Source organism: Callithrix jacchus, chromosome 18, assembly GCF_049354715.1.
Source record: "Callithrix jacchus isolate 240 chromosome 18, calJac240_pri, whole genome shotgun sequence".
NCBI lineage: Eukaryota > Metazoa > Chordata > Mammalia > Primates > Cebidae > Callithrix > Callithrix jacchus.
Genome location: NC_133519.1, coordinates 6677486 through 6700603, shown reverse-complemented (window position 1 = coordinate 6700603; position 23118 = coordinate 6677486). Strand labels below are relative to the sequence as shown.

Below are 23118 nucleotides of genomic sequence, written 5' to 3'. Positions count from 1 at the left end.
AGTGCAGTGGCGTGATATTGGCTCACAACCTCTGCCTCCCAGGTTCAAGTGATTCTCCTGCCTCAGCTTCCTGGGCAGCTAGGATTATAGACAGGCACCACCACATCCGGCTAATTTTTGTATTTTTAGTAGAGACGATGTTTCACCCTGTTGGCCAGGCTGGTCTCAAACTCCCAACCTCAAGTGATCCACCTACCTCGGCCTCCCAAACTGCTGGGATTACAGTTGTGAACCACCACATCTGGCCAGTAAAAGCCTAATTAACTGGGAAAAAAGAAGAGAGAGAATCATAACTTGGCTTCTTTCAGCCTGAACAAACATTTCTGTGGTACACTAGATTAGAGGTTGTTTCTCCATTCTATCATTTGCCTCACTGTGGTTTCTCTCTAATTAGCTTTACTAATTACTGAACCTTCACCAGACTGCAAATTCCTTGAGGGTAGGAAGTGCCTTTCTCACCTGCATATATTCCTTATAGTCTCCAAAGCAGTGGATGGTCTGCAGTGTGGGATCACTAAGTGTTCATTACTTCTATGTCCACTTCACTGCTGGGTGCTCCTCTTCTCCCATCCATCCAGGCGCTTGGGCAAAGCCAGGGAATAATCCCATTCCATCACCCCACACATCTTATCATTTAATACTCTCAATTTTATTTCTTGACTTTCTCTCAAATCTGACTTTTCCTGTCACGGTATCCACAGTCTTAGTTTATTTGTAATCATTTCTCCCCTCGTATATTCCAAAAAGAAAAAAAAAGATTTCTTGAGTGTGTTACACAGAATCTAGTTGAGCAAGATTTAATAGACCTATCTGTTTTTGCAGTTAAATAAGCCATTACCACACAAGATACAGTCATCATTTTAAATACATCAGATCATGTAAGTCATTTTTAATGAAGCTTCTCATGCCTCCCCATTACTCTTAGATTAGAACGTACATCTCTCATCCTGGCCTATAAGATCCTATATGATCTTGTCCTGCCTATGACCCTGGCTTCACCTTCTGACTCTCTCTCTTTCTCTCCATCTCTTCCAGCCCCACTAGCCTTCTTGATGTTCTTTGAATGGGACAAGCTTTCCCTGGCCTTTGTCTGGAACAGCTGCCCTCAGAACCTCCCAGGGCTAGCTCTATGTTATCATTGGAATCTCTACTCAAATGTCAATTCTTGAAAGACGCTGCCTGACCAGCCCATCTAAATTAGCCTCTTCTCTCTGCCCCAGTCTCATCACTCTCTAATTCTTTATCTGAATTTACATACTTTTTTGTTTTCTTCACCTGATGCATATTTCTGGAGCATCCACTATATACCAGCAGTTTTTGGTACTGGAGATACATTAAAAAAAAAACAGAACATGTCTTCATGAAGCTTGCGTTTTAGTGTCTGTTTCATGTGTTTATTGAACACAAATTTATGCTTCACTTTTAATTATTACCTAGGCTGGGTGCAGTGACTCACCCCTGTAATATCAGCATTTTGGGAGGCCAAGGCGGGTGGATCAGCTGAGATCAGGAGTTCAAGACTAGCCTGGTGAACAGGTGAAATCCTGTCTACTAAAAATACAAAAAAATTAGCTAGCACAGTGGCACACACCTGTAGTCTCAGCTACTCAGGAGTCTGAGGCAGGAGAGTTGCTTGAATCGGGAGGTGGAGGTTGTAGTGAGCCAAAATCATGCCACTGCACTCCAGCCTGAGCAACAAAGTGAGATTCCATCTCAAAATACATAATAATCTAATTTTTTTCTTTTATGTCGTCCCCCAAAAATGAAGGCTTCAGAATAAATGAATACATAAATGAATGTACAGCTTTAGTGAGCAATCCCTATAAAAACTGCTGCGTATTTTCATCTATCACTTCCACCTGCTAGTCAGCTTGGAGAAGCATGGAAATCCACAAACAACTTGCCTATTATGATATTCCCTTGCTGGAATTAGGGAAATCAGTAAAGACTGGAGTCCAATAGAAGACTGAGCCCTCTTTAGCCAACATTTGTAGACAATAAATTCGATTATTTATTCCAGTCTCTTCTACCCCCCTGTCCCTCCAGGGAGTTGTGCCCCACTGTCAGCTGCACCATTTGCATCACTGCCAATTCAAACATGTATTCATTATCTCTGGACACCCATGAGGACAAGATGATTGAAAATCACTAGCAAACCCCTCACCAAATACTTTATATCCCAGCACCATTGAACCTTCCAGAAAAATCTGCTTTGGCAAAACTGTCAGAGGATCCATTTTGTATCCGAGTGTTAATTATCTGAGGCAATTCTAAGAGCAAGACCTATTTGAGTTATGTACTTTTTTGTGTTATTTGGGGCTTATAATTAGTTGTACTCTTTGAGAATATAAATGTGTTACCCAGTTCATTACCTTCAGGTGGACTGAAGAATGTCAGTGGCTCTTCTGCAAATTTGTACAGCATTGTTCAGTAAGTAAGTATATATTTACCCTGGGAGAATATGCATTTTATTAACAATTTGCTTAATTATCTCTCAAAACAATTCAAGTATTCACTGCTTATAATGCTGTCTTTCTCTTCAAAGGTAGGAGTAGGACATCTCAGCAGGGATTATTGGACATTCTGCTGATCCAACAACTCCAACAAGGCTGCAGGTGCTCATATAGGGACTTGTTTAAGAATGCTTGGCCCCAGTGAAAGCCACGAGTCTCAGGAGGGCCAAGAATAACCCCATTTCTTATTCATTGGCCTCCTTTGCCGAATAATATTAGAAAACCAATTCATTTTAAAAGTGAATCTTTTGCAAGGAAATTATACAAATATCTGCCACGATTTTAGCCACACACCCCACAGAAGAACATCAGTTCTGTCCTGGTGGTGTAGAATTAGGAAATGCCAAGAGACAAAATGGGAAGATGAGAAAGTAGGTGTGGGCAGAAAAGAAATGAACAAAAAAAATAAAGAACTTAGCCAAATGACAAGCTCCCTCAGGGGAGATCTGTGGGAGGATACTGTTTCCAAACACATGGCCCAAATGATACCTGGAACTCAAGACCTGAGCTTTTTTTTTTTCCATAATAACATTTTTGTTTTACTCAATGCTATAACACACATTTATTTTAAAAGCATACAAGCATATATATGTATACATAAAATTAGGCAGAGATTATGGTTACTATTTTAGTTTTTTTTCTTCTTTTTTGGGGGGGAGTTGAAGATACACTTTTAAAAAAATATTTTATTCCACTTTAGGTTCTGGGGTACATGTGAAGAACATGCAGAATTCTTGCATTGGTACATAAATGGCAATATTGTTGGCTGCCTCCATCCCCATTATCTATATCTGGCATTTCTCCCCATGTTATCACTCCCCAACCCCCTACCCCTGCCACTGTCCCTCCCCTAGTCTCCCACAACAGATCCCAGTGTGTGATGCTCCCCTCCCTGTGTCCATGTGTTCTCATTGTTCAACACCCACCTATGAGTGAGAATATGCAGTGTCTGATTTTCTGTTCTTGTGTCAGTTTGCTGAGAACGATGGTTTCCAGATTCATCCGTGTCCCTACAAAGGACACGAACTCATCATTTTTTCTGGCTGCATATTATTCCATGGTGTATATGTGCCACATTTTCCCTGTCCAGTCTATCATTGATGGGCATTTGGGTTGTTTCCAGGTCTTTGCTATTGTAAATAGTGCCGCAATGAACATTTGTGTGCATATGTCTTTATAATAGAATGATTTATAATCCTTTGGATATATATCCAGTAATGGGATTGCTGGGTCAAATGGAATTTCTATTTCTAGGTCCTTGAGGAATCGCCACACTGTCTTCCACAATGGTTGAACTAATTTACACTCCCACCAGCAGTGTAAAAGTGTTCCTATTTCTCCACATCCTCTCCAGCACCTGTTGTCTCCAGATTTTTTAATGATCGCCATTCTAACTGATGTGAGATGGTGTCTCAATGTGGTTTTGATTTGCATTTCTCTAATGACCAGTGAGTGATGATGAACTTTTTTTATATGTTTGTTGGCCTCACAAATGTTTTCTTTTGAAAAGTATCTGTTCATGTCATTCATCCACTTTTAAATGGGATTTTTTTTTCTTGTAAATCTGTTTTAGCTCTTTGTAGATTCTGGATATCAGCCTTTTGTCTAACGGGTAGACTGCAAAAATTTTTGTCCATTCTGTTCGTTGCCGATTCACTCTAATGTCTTTCTTTTGCTGTACGGAAGCTGTGGAGTTTGATTAGGTCCCATTTGTCTATTTTGGCTTTTGTTGCCAATGCATTTGGTGTTTTAGTCATGAAGTCCTTGCCTGTGCCTATGTCCTGAATTGTTTTGCCTAGGTTTTCTTCTAGGGTTTTTATGGTGTTAGGTCTTATGTTTAAGTCTTTAACCCAACTGGAGTTAATTTTAGTATACGGTGTCAGGAAGGGGTCCAGTTTCTGCTTTCTGCACATGGCTAGCCAGTTTTCCCAACACCATTTATTAAACAGGGAATCCTTTCCCCGTTGCTTATTTTTGCTGGGTTTGTCAAAGATCAGATGGTTGTAGATGTGTAGCATTGCCTCTGAGGTCTCTGTTCTGTTCCATTGGTCTATATCTCTGTTTTGGTACCAGTACCATGCTGTTTTAATACTGTACCCTTGTAGTATAGTTTGACGTCAGGTAGTGTGATGCCTCCAGCTTTGTTCTTTTTGCTTAGAACTGACTTGGCTATGTGGGCTCTCTTTTGGTTTCATATGAAGCTTAAGGTGGTTTTTTCCAGGTCTGTGAAGGGTAGCTTGATGGGGATAGCATTGAATCTATAAATTACTTTGGGCAGTATGACCATTTTCACAATACTAATTCTTCCTAACCATGAGCAAGAAATGTTTTCCATCTGTTTGTGTCCTCTCATATTTCCTTGAGCAGTGGTTTGTGGTTCTTCTTGAAGAGGTCCTTTACATCCTTTGCTGGTTGTATTCCCAGGTATTTTATATTCTTTGTAGCAATTGTGAATGGCAGTTGGTTCTTGATTTGGCTCTCTTTAAGTCTGTTATTGGTGTATAGGAATGCTTGTGATTTCTGCACATTGATTTTGTATCCTGAGACTTTGCTGAAGTTGCTTACCTGTTTAAGTAGATTTTGGGCTGAGATATGAGGTCTTCTAAATATACAATCATATCGTCTGCAAATAGAGACAACTTGACTTCCTCTTTTCCTAAGTGAATACCCTTTAATTCTTTTTCTTGACTGAATGCTCTGGCTAGAACTTCCAATACTATATTGAATAGGAGTGGTTAGAGAGGGGCATCCTTGTCTAGTGCCAGATTTCAAAAGGAATGCCCAAAGTAATTTATAGATTCTTAACAATTTTTCCTCGATTTAAACCCTGATGAATCTGACAAATATGTGCCTTGGGGCACATAATTGAGGAATTCTTGAGAGCACTTCTTGAGGAATATCTTTGTGTTGTTCTCTGTATTTCCTGGACTTGAATATTGGCCTGCCTTGCTAGGTTTGGGAAGTTCTCCTGGATAATATCCTAAAGAATGTTTTCCAGCTTGGATTCATTCTCTCTGTCACATTCAGGTTCACCTATCAAATGTAGATTAGGTCTTTTCACATAATCCCGTGTTCCTTGGAGGCTTTGTTCATTTCTTTTTACTCTTTTTTTTCTCTAACCTTGCCTTCTTATTTTATTTCATTGAGTTCATCTTCAATCTCTGATATCCTTTCTTCTGCTTGGTCAATTTGGCTATGGAAACTTGTGTATGCTTTGCAAGATTCTTGTGTTGTGTTTTTCGGCTTCATCAATTCATTTATATTCTTCTCTAATGTGTTTATTCTTGTTAGTATTTTGTCAAACCTTTTATTAAGGTTCTTAGTTTCTTTGCATGGGTTAGAACATGTTCTTTTAGCTCAGAGAAGTTTGTTATTACCCACTTTCTGAAGGCTGTTTCTGTCAATTCATCAGATTCATTCTCCATCCAGCCTATTTCCCTTGCTGGTGAGGAGTTGTGATCCCTTGGAGGAGGAGAGGCATTCTGGTTTTGTGCATTTTCATACTTTTCCTTCTGGTTTCTTCCCATCTTTGTGGATTTATCTACCTGTAGTCTTTGTAGTTGGTGACTCAGATAGGGTCTCTGAGTGGATGTCCTTTTTGTTAATGATAAAGTTATTTCTTTCTGTTTTTTAGTTTTCCTTCTAACACTCAGGCCCCTCTACTATAGGACTGCTAGAGTTCCACTCCAGACCCTGCTTGCCTGGGGGTCACCTGTGGTGCTGCACAACAGTAAAGGTTGCTGCCAGTTTCTTCTTCTGTTATCTTTGTCCCAGAAGGAAACCCGCCAGATGTCAGCCTGAGCTCTCCTTTATGAGGTGACTCTTTGGATGTACAGGGGTAGGGAAGCTGATTGAGGAGACAGTCTGTCCCTTATAGGAGCTCAAGTGCTGACCTGTGAGCTCCATTGTTCCATTCAGAGCTGCTGGGCAGGTACATTTAAGTCTGTTGCAGTGGAACTCATAAGTGCCTTTTTCCCCCAGGTTCTCTGTCCTGGGAAGGTGGGGCTTTATTTATAAGTTCCTGATGTGCTGCTGCCTTTTTTCAGAGATGCCCTGCCAAGCAAGAAGGTAGCATAGTCACAGTCTCCCAGCAGAGGCGTTGCTGAGCTGCTGGGGGCTCTGTCCAGCTGCTGTGTGAACTTCCTTGTGGTTTTGTTTATAGAGGTATAGTTAGAGCTGCCTCAGTAGTGGTGGACTGTCTCTGTAATGATGGACTGCTGTGGTAATGGCAGATTGCCTCAGTCATTTTTTTCCTTCTGATTATTGATAAAGCCATGTCTATCTATCATCTGTCTACTAGAGAGAGACTATTGTTAATATTTTAGCTTTTTTCCTTCTGATTTTGATAAAGCCATGTCTATCATCTATCATCTATCTACCTACCTACCTACATAGGTAGGTATCTACCTACCATATACATAGATATGGATTATCATCCTTTTTTACATGGCCTATTATGAAATGTTCCTGTGTCATTAAATACTCTTGAGAAACAAAAATTGAATGTTTGTCTATTAGCCCATCTTATATAAATGAACAGGCGTATGCCATTTTACTGCATTTCACTTTATTGTACATAGCACATATTGCATTTTTTTACAAAGTACAGCTTTGTGGCAACCCTGCCACAAATTCATCAATTACAATTGTTTGGGGGTACCATGAACCCCACCATGTAAGATGGAACTTAATTGATAAATGAGGGTGTTCTGCCTTTTCTACTAACTGGGCAATTCCCCATATCTCTTCCTTTCATCAGACCTTCCCTGAGATATAACAATATTGAAATTAGGCCAGTTAATTATTTTACAGTGGCATCTAGATGTTCAAATGAAAGGAAAAGTTGCACATCTCTCATTTTAAATCAAAAGCTTGAAATTGATTAAGCTTAGTGAGAAAGGCAAATCAAAAACAAAGATGGGGCCAGGCACAGTGGCTCACACCTGTAATCTCAGCACTTTGGGAGGCCAAGGCAGGAGGATCGTTTGAGCTCAGGAGTTAGAGACCAGCCTGGGCAACATGGTGAAATCCGGTCTCTACTGAAAATACAAAAATTAGCCAGATATGGTGGCCTGTAGTCCCAGCTACAGGGGGGGCTGAGGTGGGAGGATTGCTTGATTCCAGAAGTATGAGGCTGCAGTAAGGCATGATCACACCACTACACTCCAGCCTGAGTGACAGAGCCAAACTGTCTCAAAAAACAGTAACAAAAAGATAGGCTGAAATTTAGGTATCTTGTCAAGTTGTGAATGTGAAGGAAAAGTTTTTGAAGAAAATTAAAAGTGCCACTTCAGTGAATACACAAATGATAAAAAAAAAAAAAAAGTGAAACAGCCTTAGTGCTGACACAGAAAATTTGAGGGTCTGAATAGAAAATCAAATTAGTCACAACATTTCCTTAAGCCAAAGAATAATCCAGAGCAACGACCTAAATCTTTTCAATTTTATGTCAACTGAGAGAGGTAAGGAAGCTACAGAAGAAATGTTGGAAGCTAGCTGAGGTTGGTTTATGAGGCCTAAGGAAAGAAGCTATCTATCTCCATAATGTAAAAGTACAAGGTGAAACAGCAAATGATGATGCAGAAGCTGCAGCAAATCATCTAAAAGATTCAGCTAAGAGCAATATGAAGATGGCTATACCAAACAACAGATTTCCAGCTTAGGTAGAACAGCCTTCTATTGGGAAAAGATGCCATCTGGGACCTTTATAGCTATAGAGGAGACGTCAATGCCTGGCTTCAAAATCTCAAAGAACAGGCTGACTATTGTTAGGGGCTAATGCAACTCATGACTTTAAGTTAAAGCCAATGTTCACTTATCATTCTGAAAACACTAGGCCCTTAAGAATTATGCCAAATCTATTCTGCCTGTGGTCCATAAATGAAACAAGGCCTGGGGACAGCATATCTGTTTACCGAATGGTTACTGAATATTTTAAGCCTACTCTGGAGACCTGCTGCTCAGACAAAAAGACTTTTCAAACTATTACCGCTCATTGACAATGTACCTGGTCACCTAAGAGTGCTGATGGTGATGTCCAATGAGATTAATGTTTTTGTCATGCCTGCTAACAGGACATTCATTTTGCAGTCCATGGATTGAAGAGTAATTTCAAATTTCATGTCTCATTATTATTATTATTATCAGATAGGGTCTCACTCTGTCACCCATGCTGGAGTACAGTGGCAAGTTCTCAGCTCACTGTAACCTCTTCCTCCTGGGCTCAAGCAATTCCCCCACCTCAGCCTCCTGGGTTTCTAAACTACAGGTGTGTGCTACCACACCAGGCTAATTTTTATACTTTTTATAGAGATAGGGTTTTGCCACATTGCCCAGGCTGGTCTTGAACTCCTTAGCTCAAATAATCCAATCACCTCAGCCTTGCAAAGTGTTGGGATTACAGGTGTGAGCCATTGAGCCCAACCTAAGTTTTATTGTTTAAGAAAGACACTGTGTATGGTAATAGCTGCCATAGTGATTCCTCTGGTGTACTTGGGCAATGTAAATTGAAACCCTCTGGAAAGGAGTCCCCATTCTTTTTTTTTCACTCTGCTGCCCCGGCTGGAGTATACCATTCTTTTCTCTGTTTTTCCCCACTCTCTTGCCCAAGCTGGACTCAAGTGATCCTCCTATCTCATCCTCCTGACTAGCTAGGACTATAGGTGTGTACCACCATGCCTGGCCAATTTTTTGTTTTATCTCCTGTTTTTAATTCTTTATAGTCTCTCTCTCTCTCTCTCTCTCTCTCTCTCTCTCTCTCTCTCTCTCTCTCTCCTCTCTCTCTCTCTCTTTCTCTTTCAGGGTTTTGCTGTCACCCAGGCTGCAATGCAGTAGTGCAATCTTAACTCACTGAAGCCTCAACCTTCAAGGCTAAAGCAATCCTTCCACCTCAGCCTCCTGTGTAGCTGGGACTTGAGGTACATGCCAACATGTCCAGCTAATATCTTTATTTTTAGTAGAAATAGAGTCTGCCTATGTTGCCCAGGCTGGTCTAAAACTCCTAGGCTCAAGTGATCCTCCCATCCCAGCCTCCAAAAGTGTTGGGATTACCTGCATGAGCCACTACACCCATCATATGTTTTTATAATTTCATATTTTGTTTTGATTCAGTGAGTACATGTGCAGATTTAGTACATGGGCATACTGTGTGATGCTGAGGTTTGGAGTATGAATGATCCCAACACTCAGGCAGTGAGCATAGTACCCACTAGGTAGTTTTTCAGCCATTGTCCCTCTCCCACAGTAGTCCCCAGTGTCTTTTTCCATCTTCCTGTACATGGGATTCACCATTCTTGATATCATTTGTGATTCATGGGAGAAGGTCAAAACAGTAACATTAACAGTTTGGAAGAAGTTGATTCTAACCCTTATGAATGACTCTGAGGGTTCAAGACTTCAATGGAGAAAGTGATTGCAGAGGTGATGGAAATGGGAAAAAAACTAGAATTAGAAGTGGAACCTGAAGATGTGACTGAATTACTACAATTTCATGATAAAACTTGAACAGATGAGTAATTGCTTCTTATGGTTGAGCAAAGAAAGTGGCTTTTCAAGATGGAAACTTCTCCTGGTGAAGATGCGGTGAACAGAATATTACATAAATTTAGTTGATTAAGTAGCATCAGTTTTTTGAAAACTCAAATTTTGAAAGAAGTTCTACTGTGGGAAAAATGCTATCAAACAGCATCGCATGCTACAGAGAAATCTTGTATGTAAAGGAGGGTCAATCAATCTGGCAAATTCCACTGGTTTCAAGAAATTGCCACATTCACCCCAGCCTTCAGAAACCACCAACCTGATCCGTCAAGCAGTCGTCAATACAAAGGCAAGACCCTCCACCAGCAAAAAGATCTGAAAGTTCAGATGATCATTAGCATTTTTTAGCAACAAAGTATTTCTTAATGAAGGTGTATACATTTTTAGACATAATGCTATTGCTTACTTAATAGACTACAGTATAGTGTATTTCTTTTATATGCACTGGGAAACAAAAGGTTTGTGTGACCTGCTTTATTCTAACATTTATTTCATTGAGGTGGTCTGGAACTGAACCCATAATATCTCTGAGGCATGCATGTACTATACTTTTTAAAAATATATTCCCAACAGATAAACTTTCAGATTGTGTTTTTATCAAGACATAATAATTGATGATTTTCATCTAGAAAGTTTGTTTCTTTCATCTAGAAAGTTTGTTCTGAGGAATAAATTTATGTACTGAAGCTACAGAAGGTGGTGAAGAGGTGGAAAACGTAGAATCTAATCATATCATTCAAACATTATCATTCACATCTGTATCTCTACTTACCTCCTGACCCAAAAATGCAAGATGAACAAGTTAATTAGAATCAAATAATCCATTATAAAGAAGGGCTGGAAGCCAAATGCAGGGGATTCCTTATGTACATGTAAGTGAGTTACCCCATCAGAGAGCCATTTCTTCTAGTTACAATCTTAAGGAACCAAACTCATAATATGTTTTGACAAGGTTAAATGTGGATTTATTAGCTCAGATGTAGCATTTGATTAGGTGTGGCCTGGGTCACTGGTCTCCAGAGAGAGGTATGCAAATGTTTATTTTTATGTTATCCTCTTAAATCTTAAATTTTCTACTCTATCACATCTTTTTAATATATGTGAAATATTCATTGATATGGTTTGACTGTGTCCCCACCCAAATCTCATCTTGAATTGTAGCTCTCATAATCCCCTCATGTCACCCCACCCAGTGGGTGCTAACTGAATCATGGGGCAGGTTTTTCCCATGCTGTTCTCATGATAGTGAATAAGTTTCATGATGTCTCATGGTTTTATAAAGGGCAGATCCGCCACACATGCTCTCTTACCTGTCGCCATTTAAGACATGCCCTTGCTCCTCCTTTACCTTCCACCATGATTGTGAGGCCACTGCGAGGCCTCTCCAGCCACACGAAACTGTGAGTCCATTCAACTTCTTTTTCTTTTCTTTTCTCTTTTTTTTAATGGAGTGTTGCTCTTTTTGCCCAGGCTAGAGTGCAATAGCACGATCTCAGCTCATTGAAACGTTCATTTCCTGGGTTCAAGCAATTCTCCTGCCTCAGCCTCCTGAATAGCTAGAATTAAAGGCATGTGCCACCACCCTCAGCTAATTTTGTATTTTTACTAGAGACAGAATTTCTCCGTGTTGGTCAGGTTGGTCTCAAACTCCCAACCTCAGATGATCCACCTACTTTGGCCTCCCAAAGTTCTGGATTTACAAGCATAAGCCACCGAGCCCAGCCCACCTCTTTTTCTTTTAAATTACCGATTCTTTAGCATTTCTTTATAGCAGTATGAAAATACACTAATACATTCATGTACTAGTACATAATAATGAATAAGTTATATACACACATATATTAGTATGCAAGTGGTGGGTGAGCATAACGTGTATAAATGTTGTATTTTTTAACGTCCTAATATTTTAAGTCAATGAGTGATTAATCAAAACAGTATGGAGAAGGCTGGGCATGATGAGTAGAACATGTGGCCCAAATCCTGGAGGTAGGGGCAGAGTAATAGCACAGATGGGGGCAGGGCAATAGCAGTTGAACATGGGCAGGCAATGCGCATCACAGCTGAAGGAGCACTCGGGGGCGACAGGCAAGAGAGCATGTGTGGGGTATCTGCCCTTTATGAAACCATCAGACGGTGGCTTATGTCTGTAATCCCAGCACTTTGGGAGGCCCAGGCGGGTGGATCACAAGGTGAAGAGATTGCGACCATCCTGGTCAACATGGTGAAACCCTGTCTCTACAAAAAATACAAAAAAATTAGCTGGGCATGATGGCACGCGCCTGTAATCCCAGCTACTCAGGAGGCTGAGGCAGGAGAATTGCCTGAACCTGGGAGGTGGAGGTTGCGGTGAGCCAAGATCGCGCCATTGCACTCCAACCTGGGTAACAAGAGTGAAACCCTGTCTCAAAAGAAAAAAAAAAATGAAACCATCGGACTCAGCCTAGGAGTCTCCCAAGAGCACATAACAGCCATGCCCATTCACCTATCATCCTAGGCAGTAACCTAGTAGGTTCTTGCAGTAACAGAGCACAGGACAGACAGGTTTCAATAGGAGTGGTGGGGGGAGTCTTGTTAGCATGAGCTATGAATGAAAGTCCTAGAAGTTTGAATGAGATAGCCAAAGATAAGATAGGAGTACCCTGAAATTAACCCCCACCCCCACCACCGAGTTTTGCAGAGGGTTGATTCTGCCTGAACATAATGTCTACTTCATGGCCAATTGTGGCATATTATGATAAAAAGCTATCTTTAAGACATTGAGTCTCTTCTCTTTCCCCCAAAAGAAAAATAAACATACAAAAAGAATACTAAAATTAGGAAAAAAACAAGTTAGAAGCATTTTAGCTAGTATGTTCCTCTTTTTTTGATCAGAATACAAAGACATTTCATTTTTGTCTTCTTTTTAGACAGTGGATTATTAAATTTCTTTGGCAATAAATGAGAAAAAGAAAAGCAAAGAAAAGATCTGGGCTGTAATGGGTACTGGTTTCTACTTATCTTTCTGATAATGTTAATTGGAAACAGTTCAATCACACTTAGCCACTACAAAAATTAGTGCTAGTAACCTTTTTGTAGATGATAAAATACCCAGTGGACATAAGCATGTTCAAAAGGTTTTTTTCCTGCAGGTCAATTTTTCCCCCCATAAACAGAGGTGAAGTGAACATACGATTGGGTTGGTAATTTTGTTGCACATTGCAATTCACCCAGCTGTTTATCATCCACAGAAATGAGGAAGACAGGTTTTAGGTTTTATTTGTCATGTGATATTAATAGCCAGATGTGTTAATGGCATCTTATTTGAGGTCCATCGATCCTTTGAATATGTGTAGAAAAGCATGGCCATCATTTTTCACCTGCCCACATCTGAACACACTCAGATACCGTGGAAACCACAACAGAAGAAAAAATGTACTTATTCTAAGAGGGATGTTTAAGTGTCCTTTCTTCCATACAGCCCTAGGGTGTGATAATATGCCAGGGTCTGCTTTGTTTTTGGGCATGAACTCCCATCTCTGAGGGTCCTGAGAAAGACAGTGGATTTATCCTGGAGTCCTCTTGTAAAAGGAAGGTTGTCCCATTGAGTAGAACATATGTGGCCCAAATCCTGGAGAGGCAGAGCAAAGCATGGATGGGGGCAGGGCAATAGCCATTGAACATGGCCAGGCAATACACACCACAGCTGAAGGAGCACTCGGGGGTTGCTTGAAGTCATTGGCAGATGCATCTGCTGCTGCTGCAGGAGGAATTGCTTCCATCAGTGCTGGAATTGGCTCTAGCTGGATCCCAGGGTCTGGGGTTCTGTCATTTTCCTTTCCTCTGGCTGCCTGGGATCTTCCCATTTTACACTGAGTCTGCAGCCATTGACGGTTAACTTATTAAAGGACTTCTCTGCAGCCACTTGTGCAGCCTGCCCTGTGGAAACCTGGATGAAAGCACACCATTGACTCTGCACAATAGGGATTGTCCAGATCTCTCTAAAGAGGTAGAGATTATTTCTTAAGATCTGTCTCGGTAATGGTATCACCCAGACCACTAACATCTAGTATGGGGATAGACTTGTCCTCTGGTAGTTCCAGATGAGGTGTGGTTGAAACCTACTATAAAAGCGTATCTGCTACAGGGTCATTGACTCCATAATATTGATCTTTAATATCTGATCAGCAAGGGAATCATGTGGACCTGTAGGCTTCTCATGTCTGTATGGAAACTCCTCTCCTCTCTTACCCTCTCCCTTCCCCCAAAAGGAGAAAATGTGGGGCTTATTCCTTAGATAATAGGGTATGGTCTGGCCAGTTTGTCCAGCATGTCACTGGTGGATGTGGCTTTCCCCAGCAGGCCAACTGGCCATCTTCAATCTGAGTTAGAAACCCCTCTCTCCACATTCTGCATGTAGTACTCTTCTCTGACATCTGACTTTGGCATGTCATCTTATAAAGACAATTCTGTATCACAAACCTGGATAGGCAGGCCATGCTCCAGGTCTAAGAGGCATGTCTGGGGACTGGTGCGGTGGCTCACGCCTGTAATCCCAGCACTTTGGGAGGCTGAGGCGGGTGGATCACAAGGTCAAGAGATCGAGACCATCCTGGTCAACATGGGGAAACCCCGTCTCTACTAAAAATACAAAAAATTAGCTGGGCATGGTGGCACGTGCCTGTAATCCCAGATGCTCAGGAGGCTGAGGCAGGAGAATTGCCTGAACCCAGGAGGTGGAGGTTGCGGTGAGCCGAGATCACGCCATTGCACTCCAGCCTGGGTATCAAAAGCGAAACTCCGTCTCAAAAAAAAAAAAAAAAAGAGGCAGGTCTGACAGACATGCTTCAGTCTTCTGCAGGTTTGACACACTTTATTCTTCTTGAAATGCATGTGAACTCCAGGGCACCAGCAAAATTGTGAATGGCCTGGCATAGATTTTGCATTTTTCCTCATACTTTTCTTTGGTCATTCAGATATAAGAGTTTACTCTAAGACATGTCTGATATGGAATGGAGAAGTATGAATCTTCCCAATGTTTCCTGTTTAAGGTGTTGAAACCAAGACAGGTCACCATCTTGAGGGGGTCTTGAAGTAGTGGTAGCTTTTAGGTGGGAGAGAGAACCACCATCATCCTGTCAAGCCCAGCTCTTCATTCCCCTGTTCCTGAGGCCCTGGGGGATTGCCTTTGACATCATATGATTCTCATTTCTTGATTCAAGGTGAAACTCACTTCTCAGGAATCCCCATTCTCGGAGAAAACTCTGGATTTCCTGGTCTCTCCAAGGACTGGTCTGTAATCCCAGGGCTTTGGTAGCCTGAGGCAGGAAGATTGCTTGAGGTCAGGAGTTCAAAACCACCTGGGCAACACAGTGAGATCCCATCTTAAACTGCATGCTTTTCTGCTAGAAAACAGATAAATAACCTGGAAGTCCAGTTTTTTTCACAAATGTCTTTATCCAGTGACAAAATAACTTACGCATAATTGCAGCACTTTGGGAAGCCAAGGCAGAAGGATCACTTGGGATCAGGAGTTTGATATCAGCCTGGATGACATAGGGAGACCTGGTCTCTTTGGCCAGCCAGCATGGCCACGGTGGCCAGGCTCACCCTGTAATTGTGACATTGAATCTTCATAAAATGCCAGCTTCCTGACTTGAGCTGACATTTTATTTCTCACGGAGCAGCAAGAGGCTAGGACCCTCTCACGGTCTGCATGGGGTTGCCATGGTTATGTTTACCCTCCACTTGTGTGTGTCCTGAATTATGGGACACCAGGTTTATATAAACCATAAAAATAAATTCTCCTCCAGACGTTCAAGTTTAAAATATCTCCTTTCCAATACATCTTATAGGTAAGATATGCACAGCTCCCACTGTGGCCCTCATCCATCCAAATTCAATGGTGAAGGTGATCGGTATTACTGAGAACAAAATAAAATGGCACAGAATGTAAACTGACTGCTGAAGGTGACGTTGAAGCAGGAGGCAATGTCTCCATAGGACAGTGAGTTCATGATGAGTGACAGTATGGATGATCCCCAAAGACACAATGGGAAGGTGACACTGGGGATCACGAAGAGCTCTCAAGATAGAGTGGACATTGTAGTCCTGCCCACCCCAGCCCATATAAGTGAGACAGTAAAAATGAGTTTCTCAAGACAGAAAGACGGCATCCCTGTCCTGACGAGGCATCTGCTCACACGTTCTCCTTAGCAGGGATATGAGCAGCTGGAAACCAGCCACTGTTTCTGAAGGCTTTTTTCCAAACATGTGAGGCTCTCTGAATTCTGACTGAGCTTTCCCCTTCTCCCCCCCAAATATGCTCTCTCAGCTCAACAGTTTGACAAGATCAAATCACCAGAGCTATTTAAACATCCTACTTTGGATAACACCTTCCAAGACAGCTAACAACTGTAGCTTGTTCAGACTCCCTTCCCATTCCCCTTGTCACACACAGACTAGAAGCCAGGAAAATTCATCTTTCTCCTTAAGCCACCCCTCCTTACCATCTAAATGCCAAGCTGACTTAGAGTCAACTTCTAGATTTGGGATTGTTACCTTCTTCCTTAATCTCATAACAGCAGCCTCTCAGTGGTCAAGCTAAATTCATTTAGCTTAGGTCTGACTTGTGGATCTTCTGAAGTGGAAAAATTTTTTTAAAATAATTCTCATTTTTTAGAACAACTGGTAATAATGAGAAAAACTAATGGGCATTCATCAGCTGTTATAAGACACAGTTCCTGTTCTATGCATTGTTCATTTATGCAAACTGTTGTAAAGATACCAAATTCACTGTGCAACTGGGCTGGAAAAGTTCCTGAACTCAAGATTGCATTTGTATGCACATTTCTGAGGCTTGGTTCTGTTTAACATTCTCATCAGTGACCCGCTTAAAGGAGCAGAGAGCAAGCTCATTAAGTTCCTAGATGGGAGGGATGACCAGAACATTAAAGAACAGGATTAGGATTTCCCCAGCCCTTGCCGAATTAGCAAAACTGTTAGAGTCAAATACATTCATCAGGGAGGCAGAGTAAAGTAAGCAGACCAAATGCAAGCTGAGGGGTAGGAAGTTATTAAGAAACTGAAAAGAATACAGATGCATAGACTCATAAGGGAAAATGAACTAGCCCAGTGGAACAGGTGGTATTCATTGGGGCCTCTGCACACCTTTGCAATGGTCTCAGATCCCCAGTTTGTTGGCCTTCCCCAAGATTTCTAAGAATTCCAGGAAGCTTTTCTCATGGGCATCTCTAGCTTCAGTTCCTGGTTCCACCTAATTAGCTTGGTTTTTGGCTCATTTCACTGTCCTGTCTTAGTCACCGTATTACAAACCATGTTGACCCAGACATTAAAAACCATTTCTCTCCCATGAGCAGATAACAGCTTCCTGCAGAAGGGCCCTTCTATCTCTTTGACTTTCTTGGCTCTTGTTCAACTCTTCCAATTACACTTCTACCCCACGGAGCTTAACAAAGTAGTTTCCTAAATATGGACAGTTCTTTTCCTAAAAGGAACTCTGAAACCAGCTGTTACGACAATTACAGACACTTGTAATTGTCCCCTAGCAAAGAAGAGCATGACAAAGTCGTGAGCCGATAGTGCTTATAGTCAGGAGATGGCAAATCCTGTGAAGTAGCAGGGAGTAAACATCTCTAGTCTTTTGCAATTACTCAACTCTGATTATATAACATAAAAGCATTCTTGCACAATACATATAAATAGATGGCAAGGTCAAGGTCCTGGGGTGGGCCATAGTTGCCAACTCTTGCTAGGTTCAACTTTAGAATCTGTGACTTTCTGGGAGTCTTAACAACCATCTTGTCCAACCAGCTCATTTTACACCTGCAGAAACCAGGACCCAGAAAGTAAAATGACATTTGTGCAAGTTCACAAGACAGTTAAGCCTGAGTTGAAATTTCCAACAGGTAGCTCGATTTCCAGGTCAGCACTCTTTCCTCTGCACCATCATCAGGCTATTTCCAGAAAGTTCTGCAGATCCCTGCTTTAATTGGCAGAGCCTTTGCTAGAAATTTTCTCACTTAACATTTGGTGCAATGCATTCATTGTATTATGTGTAGTACACAGTAATATCATTCGGTAGCTTCCCTAGGACCGGAGACGAATATGTGACTAAGATTTGGGTGAGGCTGTCTCTACCTCCTAAAGGCAATCTGAGAAAATCCGAACAGGCCAGAATAGATTAGAAAGAAAAGCTATGCACAAAGTTCAAATGATAATACTTTTGTTAATTAAAGGTGACGTAAAATCTTCACATACCAAGAGGAACATTTTAAGGAGGAGCAGTTGCCTTTCATCTCCTATTAAAATAAAAAGAGCAAGACTGGAGGGTAGGTGAGATCACAGAAAGAATCCGCCAGAGATAACTCTGTTACGTGCAAGAACTGCAAGCCAGAGAAAGTCATAGAATGCACTTCATAGCCATATCTGAGAGTTGCATCTTCTGGGAAGTGTTAGGAGAGAGAGAAACAGACTATGATGATGACTCTCAAAATTCTTTTTCTCTTGAAGTCCCCTGAAAGCTGCAGGAAAGAACCCTTCTCGGAGCCAACAGGGATGCACTGAATCATTGCTCTTAATGAGAACAGGGCAGTTTTTTTTTTTTTTTTTAAAGAAAGTTGTGACAGGCATAACCTGAAGTGGATACTTGGGAAAAATAATTGTGCTGATTTCAAAGGGGTGTCCCAAATGATGCTCATTTCCACTGGCAAGATTCTGGGGTAACTGATGAAAAACCCTCTCTTCAGAAGCTTGTAGCCCCTTCCAAATATTTGTGTGTGGACTTGCTCATCCCTCTACCTCAGTAGAAGCCAGGGGGTTCTTGATGTGGATGGTCATTGATCTTTAATTTGAAGACCCAGTAGCTGGAGCCTATTCCTCCTTGAAAGTAAGGGCCGAATGTTTATGAGAACTCTTACTGCGTTTGATAAAGATAAATCCTACTGTACATCTTATTACTAATTAACAATGGTGCAATCTGTTCAAATGTTATTTCTGGACAGCACGTTTCCTGAAATATCCCACAGGATTGTTTATCCCAAGCTACAGCTTCTCCAGAGTCTATTTTTCAAAATGACAAGTTCCTCGTTATTATTATTTTTCATTATTTTCATTTTTTCCAGATGATCCCGGAATCTGCACGCCTTGCGCTATGGGGTATTACATGTAAGTCTGGCTTCCTCTTATGGCACTGACTTTTCTGCAGTTTAAGCATTACTGACTTAATCCTCAATCCTGTGATTAAAGCAAAGTGGCCCTGTAGCCCGAAGCAACTCTGTCCTGTCAGGCTATTAATGAGCAATTCTTGGATTTAGCAATAAGAGCCCAGCTGTTTCCTTGCCTCGAAAGGAGGCCATCTCTTTCTTGGTCCTGGAAGTCATCCAGCCTGACACTGGGGTCTAGGAATCCTGCCACGGGTTACCAAGATTCAGATCTTGCTGTTCATGGACAGACCTTAATAACATACCTGGTCCTAAGCAAGCTGTTTGTAAATGTCAGCATGGAGACCTTGTCCTTAACCAGAGTGAAGGCTCCAGGGTGAAGCCAGGTGCCATGCTAGCTTTTTTTTTTTTTTTTTTGAGACGGAGTTTCGCTCTTGTTACCCAGGCTGGAGTGCAATGGCGCGATCTCGGCTCACCGCAATCTCCGCCTCCTGGGTTCAGGCAATTCTCCTGCCTCAGCCTCCTGAGTAGCTGGGATTACAGGCACGCTCTACCATGCCCAGCTAATTTTTTGTATTTTTAGTAGAGACGGGGTTTCACCATGTTGACCAGGATGGTCTCGATCTCTTGACCTTGTGATCCACCCACCTCGGCCTCCAAAAGTGCTGGGATTACAGGCGTGAGCCACCGCACCCGGTGCCATGCTAGCTCTTAATCAACTCCTAGGTAACTTAGAGACACAGAGCACTAGGTTAAATGAAACACAGTTAACCATCACTCCCAATGTACTCTAATAAAAATCCACAAAATCAAAAATGGCATGTTTTAATATCAGCTCCTCTTCTAGTCTACCTTCCAGCACACCCTGTTGACTGTCTAGAAGAAAAGCCAAAGAGAAAGGAGATGCAAAGGAAAGGAAAGCCCTGTGTAATGCACGGGCTGCATAGTCCCTCCCTGTCCTCCTAAGAACTCAGGAGTTTCGTGATATGCAAAGTCTCATGACTGTTCATCTCTTGATCATTCCATTGAGATTGTCAGAAACACAAGGAGGATGTTGATCCCCTGAAAAGAAAACTGAAGCTCAGAGAGGGGTGAGATTTTACTCAGGTTGCACCACAACTAGTGACAGGTCTACATTTGGGACATTTGGGCTTTGGCAGGTCACCTCCTCTGTCACCACATTGCCTTTTCCCTCCATCCATGGAACCCACCTGTCCAAAAACAAATACACTTGAAATGTGGCAATAAGTGGGAAGACAGAAGGAGTGAATACAATGGGAGAGAAAGGGAAGTCCAATAAGCTGAAAAATACTAAAAATGATCAGTTAACTTTATCAGTTCTTAGCCTTATGGTTTTAATCTAACTTTTCCAGAATAGCCTGCCATTCTCTGCATTGATCATGTCTCACATCACTGCACTCCTGACACACTTTGGTTTTTTTACGTATGTTTGTTTTTGTTTTTAGACAGAGTATCATTCTGTGGCCCAGGCTGGAGTGCAGTGGCATGATCTCTGCTCACCGCAACGTCCACCTGCCAAGTTCAAGCGATTCTCGTGCCTCAGCCTTTATAGTAGCTAGGATTACAGGCATACGCCACCATGCCCAGCTAATTTTTGTATTTTTAGTAGAAACAGGGTTTTGCCATGTTGGCCAGGCACTGTTAAACTTTGTTAAGCATCCTCTGTTAAACTTTGGAGCCAAAACTGTCTGCTTCTCCAGCTCACCACAACTTGTAAATGTGCATGTTTCATAAAACCCTTTGAGAAACAAATACCCTGAAAGAACATACTCCAACATCACTAAGGGTAAAACATGAGAGATTTGTTTCAAGAAACAAACATATGTAATTAATACTTGAAAACATTTAGCAACTTTGAATACAGCTAGCGAAATGCTAAACAGTAGAAATTATTGCCAGGCATGATGGCTCACACCTGTAATCCCAGCACTTTGGGAGGCCAAGGTGGGAGGATCACCTGAGGTCAAGAGTTTGGGACTAGCCTGGCCAACACAGGGAAACCTTATCTCTACTAAAAATACAAAATTAGCTGTGTGTGGTGGCACACCTGTGATCCCAGCTACTAGGGAGGCTGAGGCAGGAGAATCACTTGAACCCAGGAGGCGGAGGTTGCAGTGAGCCAAGATCACACCATTGCACTCTAGCCTGGGTGACAGAGGGAGACTCTGTCTCAAAAAAAAAAAAAAAGAAAAAGAGTTGTTAAGGAAGAAATGCAAAGATTTCCCCTGATAGCATGCTGATGCTTTGAAATTCATCAAGTGGGGGGTCAGCTTCAGTTCACTCCCCCTTCACGTAGGCCTGCAATTCAGTGGAGTCTGATTTACAACATTTTACTGTATAATGAGAATAGCAGTTAACATTCATAAAAATATTTATAAACAAAAGCTAAGGCATTTTGTTATTATTGTTAATAATCTGGTCACAGACATTTTAGTAAGCTGCTTGGACTCAACACCAAGCTATTTCAGGCCTCACTGCCAGTTGCTATGTGACAAATCATGCAAACGACCTTTTCACACAGACTTTGGTTAAAATCCCAGTCCCACTTTTAACTAGCTGTGTGATTTTGAGCACTTAAACTTGAGCTCCTGTTCCCTTATCTAGAAATTACAGATACGCAATATCTACCATAAGACATTTATACATATTTCGATGAACTAATACTTGACACATAATCAATACTCTATAAGTATCAGTATCCCTTCCTTCTCCCAGCTGCTATGATAAAGAGTCCTTGGAGGTCCAAAAGGCGGTGTTTAATGACTTGGGTTGGGGTGGGCACAACAGACCAAGCCTGAAATTCAATTATCTACTCCTGTTGAAAATGCTGCACAGGCTGGGTGCAGCGGCTCACACCTGTAATCCGAACATTTTGTGGAGCAGAGGTGGGCAGATCACCTGAGGTAAGGAGTTCTAGACTAGCCTGGCCAATATGGTGAAACCCCCTCTCTAAAAAAAAAATACAAAAATGAACCAGGCACAGTGGCACACACCTGTAATCCCAGCTACTTGGGAAGCTGAGGCAGGAGAATCACTTGAACCTGAGAGGCGGAGGTTGCACTGAGCAGAGATCACACCACTGCCCTCCAGCCTGGGTTACAAGAGAAAAACTCCATCTCAAGCAAACAAAACAAAACAACAAAAAACCCCACATAGATATATAAGGAGATTAAATTAGGGTGGTGAAGAGAAATACATCAACATACGTTGTGAAAGAAACGATGTCCTCTTCCTCTAGGTTTGATCACCATTGTTATAAACTCTGTCCTGAGAAGACCTACAGTAAGGAACTGGAATGCAAGGCATGCAACAGTAACTGCGGCAGCTGTGACCAGAATGAGTGTTACTGGTGTGAAGAGGGCTTCTTTCTCTTGGGTAAGTCAGAAAATGGCACCATCTGAGGTGAGAACCGGGCACTGGAGCTCCACCCAGTCTGGACCACAGGAGTGCACATGCGATTGGTTTCAGGGTCTGTGCATGTGGGCACCTCTGGCCCAAGGAGGGATTTTAATTTGGTTTGGAAATAAACATTAGCCAGGCAAGGATTCTGTATTTGATGCTCTGAACCCTTTAATGGCCAATGTAAATTCTCAGTTGAAAGAGGGCTTAGGTAAAAAGTGTTGGTTTTTTTTTTTCAGATGAAGTCTTGCTCTTGTCAACCAGGCTGGAATGCAGTGGCGCCATCTCCGCTCACTGCAACCTCTGCTTCCTGGGTTCAAGTGATTCTCCCGCCTCAGCCTCCTGAGTAGCTGGGATTAAAGGCACCCTTCACAGTACCTGGTTACTTTTTGTACTTTTAGCAGAGACGGGGTTTTGCCATGTTGGCCAGGCTGGTCTTGAACACGTGACCTCAGGTGATCCACCCATCTTGGCCTCCCAAAGTGCTAGGA

The 23118-nt window shown here is 41.9% G+C and overlaps 1 long non-coding RNA gene and 1 pseudogene across 1 annotated transcript; one reads left to right on the top strand and one right to left on the bottom strand.

The window, feature by feature from the left end:
* Positions 1-2376: 2376 nt before the first annotated feature.
* On the top strand, positions 2377-22603 carry LOC144580174 (uncharacterized). The gene is made up of 3 exons (XR_013529287.1): positions 2377-2434; positions 19169-19211; positions 22467-22603. It is a non-coding gene; the product is annotated as an uncharacterized LOC144580174 (long non-coding RNA).
* Positions 13498-15295, bottom strand: LOC144580112 (pre-mRNA-splicing factor RBM22-like; annotated as a pseudogene).
* Positions 22604-23118: the final 515 nt, after the last annotated feature.